The sequence below is a fragment of the Meleagris gallopavo genome, chromosome 4 (genome assembly GCF_000146605.3).
Source record: "Meleagris gallopavo isolate NT-WF06-2002-E0010 breed Aviagen turkey brand Nicholas breeding stock chromosome 4, Turkey_5.1, whole genome shotgun sequence".
Classification (NCBI taxonomy): domain Eukaryota; kingdom Metazoa; phylum Chordata; class Aves; order Galliformes; family Phasianidae; genus Meleagris; species Meleagris gallopavo.
Window position 1 is genome coordinate 6,146,657 of NC_015014.2, and position 6,095 is coordinate 6,152,751.

Here is a 6,095-nt window from a genome sequence, read left to right on the forward strand (position 1 = left end):
AAAAAAGGAAAAGAAAAATAGAAATTACATCTTGAGCACAGATATATTACTTCACAAGCACGCATGAGATCTTTGAAAGAACAATTTCATTTCTCTTGCTAATCCAGGCTCTACTATTTTCAGAGTGATTCTCTCCTGCATCTAGTAGGAGTATTTTTGTGTGATTTTATGTGAGTGATGCTTGAAGATATGCTCTTGCTTGGCCTTTCAGTTTTTCCCTGTTGGTTTTGTTGTTTCAATAGTGTCCTCTGTAAAATATTCATATTCCATTAGTCTTTACTTTAGGTGCATCAGTGGTTTAACTGGTCTCAAAAGCTTCTCAATTGTAGATTTCAGTGACATGACTTGTACATTCCCCAGATTTAGCCATTGCCAGTCCTGGAAATCACAGAAATCTCTGATAGCTGTTTGGAAATTCCCAAGAGCACCCATGGTAAAAGGGAAGTTATGCTATACTTAGATATATATGATATAGATATATCCTATTCTGTCACACCAGTATTTTGTAGAAATGTGACCACTTCATGCAGCTGCTGGTATGCCCAAGATTTTATTTCAGGCAAGGGCATGTGGAGAAGTGTTGTGCAGAAGATATGCTACTGTCCTTTCCACTGCTATCTTGCCTCTTGTATTTTTTCTGGCTTTGGTATGACTCAAACCATTTTGGTACATGTTAAGATGTGTCCTGAGTTCTTTCTAATGTAAAACTGCATACTGGAGCCAGTAATCAGGCATAAGAACTTAGGCATTTTACAGAGCTTCATGTACAAGACTACTGATTGCTATCTAGTTTTATTGGGACAACACTTATACCCAACACACATACCCAATGTCAAAATCACACAGGGTTTTACAATGTCAAGATTTTATTAGCAGACATTGTAAGCTTTACCTGGCATTTGCTCTAGTCTGTTAATTGTGATGAAGAGTTGCCATCCAAAAGAGCTTCATTACTAATACTAAAAATAAAAAATAAAAAGAATCCTGCTTGATCAAGTCACCCTAAAGAACCAAGCAGAAAATTTCAGTGTAAAAAAATATTGAACTGAAACTAATAAATATGTAATTCCTCTAATGCAGTGCATATTTGAACTTCAAGACATCTTGATGTTACTTTTAGAATTAGATTCCTTGCCTTAATACCTACCAAATTTCAAAAGCTATGTTACTGCCTTTTGTATGAAAAATACTAACAAGAAAAAATATGATGCAAATGTGGTCTCCCCAATGGAGAAAAAAGTAATAATATAGTAGAGTCCTTTTCTATGGAATAGTCTGACACAGTAAATGTTTTTAAACCCCTGGATAGCTTAATTTAACTTTTTTTCTGTCATTCAACACACATAAAAAAAGGAATTCATATTCATGTGCTTTTATATCCTGAGTGCAGGTGAAGCCCATTAGTAGCAGTCTTTCTCTCCAGTTGTTTTAACTTGTGCTGTTGAAGGGTTTTATTTAAAAATGAAAATCTTAATTAGCATTTGGTACAGATAAGTAGGAGTAATTTGTTAAAATATTGACTTACTCATGTGCTTCTGACCATTTGGATACTTTCTGTACTATCAGCTGTCAGTTTCTTTGGCTGGCCTTGGTGCACTGCTAGCCACTGAGATGAACTGTCTACCCATTATTACTTATTATTACTTATGCTACTTCAGGTTTATGTCTGTTGGTTTTTGCTGTTCAGTGAGGCAGTATTTGTGTGAATCACAGAATGCCTGCATCTTTCTTGAGATCAGAACTAGATTCATATTGCCTATTGTGAACAGTAGTTTTACAAATCTTATTTTAAAAGATGTATCGTTCTAAGCATTTATAACCTTGTAATTCTCTTTGCAAAATAAGACCATAATTCACAACTGTGGAGCAAAACATAAAAGTAAATGAGCCAATATATATGTATATATCTTATTTGTACAATGAAGCATGCATCATTAGCGTTCACTGAAACCATTTTTTTCTGTGTCTTCATTTCTCCATCATAAGCTATGTTGACACATGGAAGTCCTGGAGTAGGCTCTCTGAAAATGGTGACCAGAAAGAAACGGAATGTGGTTACATCTGTAAGTTACTTTGAATGTAAACTTAGCTTTACTAACCTGTTGTTGAGGACAGCTATTGTGCAAAGAAATTTAGAATGAACTGATTTGACTGTCATTTTGTTCAAATCTTGAAAATATATTCAGCTTTATTACAGAAATTGCAGAACTGTTAATTCCTTCATTTGGTTCCATTGAATTATTTGAACAAGTTATTTTCTGTGGATACTTAAGGAAACTTGTCTGTTTAGTTTCAGCCTAGCTGAAGGGATCACAAATGTTCGAGATCAGTTCTGCAGCTGCCTGGCACATTTATATTTATCTATGTTTACAGCCCACAACACAGAGTAGAGTAAAGTTGTCGAATATTTAGCAGAATACTGACTTTATTTACCTTCATTTTACTTTGTGGTGTAAAAAATGGAGACCTTATTTAGTTCACTAAATGTGTATTGGTTCTGTACTACTTGCATATCTTGAGCTTATTGCATCGAATGCTGAAGTAATATTGAGGGAGTGTCAAGATGCCACACTACCACTTTCTATCTTCAGGGCATTGTGTTTAGTGAGACATTAATAATTCAGTAAATGCACTATATAAGCACACAGTAACAAATATAATTTGAAATCAGATTTTGCAGGGAGTAGAAATTCAGTTACTAGCCACATGATAACCACTGTAAAAGTTCGTGGTTCAGTATACTTAACATTTGCCCTTCTGCCTATAAAGAGTAATTTGCAGCTCCTTCTTAGGATTATGTACACAGCATGCATTTAGAAAATTGCTAATGGATGAGGTTCAAGCTCTTAGAGTTCAACACTGAGCTTATTTCTTCAGCATTTGTGAGAAGTTTTGAAACTATCTAAACCTAGATGATCCAGAGCAGCTGCTTGTATGTACCTCGCAATAATAAATGTTTGAGATTATATAAGATTACAGTAGAAAGACTTAAGTAAATTAAAAGGGAAATTAGAAGAGAACTGCTTGGATTGTATCCACTATATTGAAGTTTATAATCCTGGATTAGCTCTATTTGTTACCAGTCTCTGTTCATAATACTTGACATTTTGTTGGTAAATGATTTTTCAGAGTTCTACATTACTCAAAAAAATCACTTCTTGATGAGATATATAAGGATATTGTAGAAAAACATGATTATTTAAAACATATTTAGTAAACAATTGATTTCCACATTTTTCATAGAAATGAAAAACTTTCTGTTAAAAAATAAATAATTTAAAATAAAAATATATAGCGGTAGGTTGGGAAAGATCAAATACATACAATTGCATTTCAAATAAGAATAAAATTTGTATACTTTAACCTAGAAATGACAAATATTTGCTCATATAAAATATATTAAGATTATTTAAAATGTGCATATATGAAGTCCTCTTCTCTTCATAAACATTTGCTAGCCATTAGCAGATGAGTAAAAACAGGTGGAAAAATTGAGCAGTGCTGCTCCACTGACAATACTATTTTCCTTTCTTTTTCTAGGTACATGCACTTTGTTCCTCTGTATCAATTTCAACTTTTCTAGAAGGTGCCCATGGAATAAAAAAGATAAATCTCATATTCGTCTGAGAAACTGAAATTAAAATTCAAGATCAGTTATCATAATGCATCTCCCAATCTCAAATGTGTAGAGTTCTTTGAGAAAGAGGAAAGCATTCAGGGAAAATTCTGTATATGCTCTGCTACAGCAAATTGTTAGGCATGGCTGTGGTTGATGCTGTGCTGTAAATAAAACTATCTGAACTATCTGAAGTATCCAAGGTATGCAGGTAAGTGACTTGCTGCTATAATATATTTTGAACACATTTTGGAAGTTCTTTCTCTTCCTAGGGAATCTCAAAAGAAAGGTTTGAACACAACTAGTTCTGTACCTTTTCTTTCCTTTTTTTTCTTTTTTTTTCCGTTTTTTTTTTTTTTTTTTTAAGTTTATTTAGATTATTATTATTAGAAGTGGTTGCAAACAGGAGCTTTGAGCATTTCCTGACTGCAGAACTTGAATGTCCAGCCTGATATATTCGCTGTCTTGACTTGAGTTCATGCTTGTGAGATGACACAAATAACAGCAGACTCTTAGCGGCTTCCGAGAAGCCTTTGAGACCATAAGGATTTGCTTATTTTCAAGGCTGATTTTCACATTTTGATGGGCTTCAAAAAAACTCCTTGCTCTGGAGCAAGACTTATGTAAAGTGATGGCTTCATCAACTAGTAGTTTTTGCATGTGTAAAAAAGAATGAATCTTGAAAAAAGATTGTGGGACAATGCTTACTGTGGGACTCCGTAGCCATAACGCCTTTAAGTGTAAATGTTCATGAGAAACAGTTTTAACTGTTAAATCCCCCAAATACTTTATTGCTTTGAAACATATCTAGAAAATGCATGTGCCAATGGCTCAGTATGTATCTGTTCCATTTTTATTAGTAGTTGTGATTTTATAATACACTTTACAGCAGTGCACTTCAGTACTCTGAATCATATCATCATGCTCCCTCAGTCCAAGTAGTTCTACTTGAGACCGTAAAGACTATCAGTTTATGTCTTCCTCATGCATAAGATTGATCAAAGTAAGCCATTAATCAAATAGATATGAAAATTAGAAATAATAATATGAGGTGTTAGATAACACAATCTGCATGCAATAGCAGCTTGATCTCTCAGGAAATTAAAATAATTTAACAGAAAGGCCATATTTAACAGACTGCATGATGGAATTAAGAATGAAAATCTAGCCTATTAATCATGCAAGAAATTGCAATTAAATTATATTTGTTAATTTCATAGTGAAGAGTTTTTAATTAAATCATTAACCATTTGCTTGAGTCTTCAATTCTATGCAATTATAATTCAGATATGAATGAAATGACATTTCTTGGGGGTGAAAAAACATTTTCCATACAGTTTATTTCATTTCTTATAAAACTTTATTTGAAAAAAAAAAAAGTAAACAGATCTCAAGCTCTCTGTCAGCTTGTCTTCTCCTGGTTCCTTTTGTTTTCTGAATCTAATTTTGACAAAATAACATGGTATAATAACATGTTAGGAAATTCATACCTTTTTTTAATTATTTTTGTGTGTGTGTGTGTAAGCAAGATGAAAGTACTGAATATCTGGATAATAGGTTTCTATCTATTAGGTGCATATCTGGAAATAGGTTTTTAACGTGAATGGAGGACAGTTAGAATACTGCATTTCCTATGGCAAGTAGTTGTTTGGAGCACTTTTTAAAGCTTCAAGATTGCTTTAAACTTTGCCAACCTCAACATTGTGAACAAATGTAAACTGGAAACTAATGCAAATTACATCACAGCTTTGAATATGAAATGAAAGAAGAAATGAAGAATAAACATTTGATCTCAGTATTTCTTATTTCTGCTGAGACATTCAAAGTCACCATTGCTAAGAAGTAAATAATTCTCAGTCTTTTTGAAGAGGCCACCTCTTCTAATTGGAGATAGGATGAGACACATGAGACTAGAGAGATGTACTTTTTGATGAAAGATTAAATTATTCCGTGGTCTTTAAAGAATGTGAAGTAAGATTAGCTCAGTTAATTTTTGATATACGAAGTTGAATTCGTGCTAGAACCTCATTTAGAAGAAATTCATACAGAAACTCTATTTGTCCACTTGTCTTCACAAAATTTATAGAACTAAACCTTTCTGATACCTCAGTTCCACTGATGCTTTTGTTTGATTGAAATTAGACACTACTTTCAAAACTTTTTTTCATTCAGATTAGAGATCTGAAAAATGGATACTTAGATAAGCCTAATACATACACACACACACAGAAAAACAAACAAACAAAAACAAAGAGAGAGAATATGAAAATATACACTTCTCATTTACTCAGGAAACAAATCGTAAAAATCTATGTATGTTTCTCCAAAACTAATAGCTCCTATTTTTCTTCCATGAAACTACAAGATACAAAGACCACAATAAAACTATATGATAAAGCAAATTCTCATCTACAAAACATTGTTTTTTAACATAGTCACTGCCATTAGCTATGGATTTCCATGAGTAATCAGCAAGAGT

At 32.9% G+C, this 6,095-nt stretch overlaps 1 long non-coding RNA gene across 1 annotated transcript in view; it reads left to right on the plus strand.

Moving 5' to 3' along the window:
• Nucleotides 1-3,819, plus strand: part of LOC116216533 — a 20,444-nt gene extending 16,625 nt beyond the window's left edge. Inside the window, exons 4-5 of the long non-coding RNA XR_004159450.1 lie at nt 1,987-2,063; nt 3,541-3,819. This is a non-coding gene — a long non-coding RNA (uncharacterized LOC116216533). The remainder of the gene's footprint in view (nt 1-1,986; nt 2,064-3,540) is intronic.
• The last annotated feature ends 2,276 nt before the right edge of the window (nt 3,820-6,095 follow it).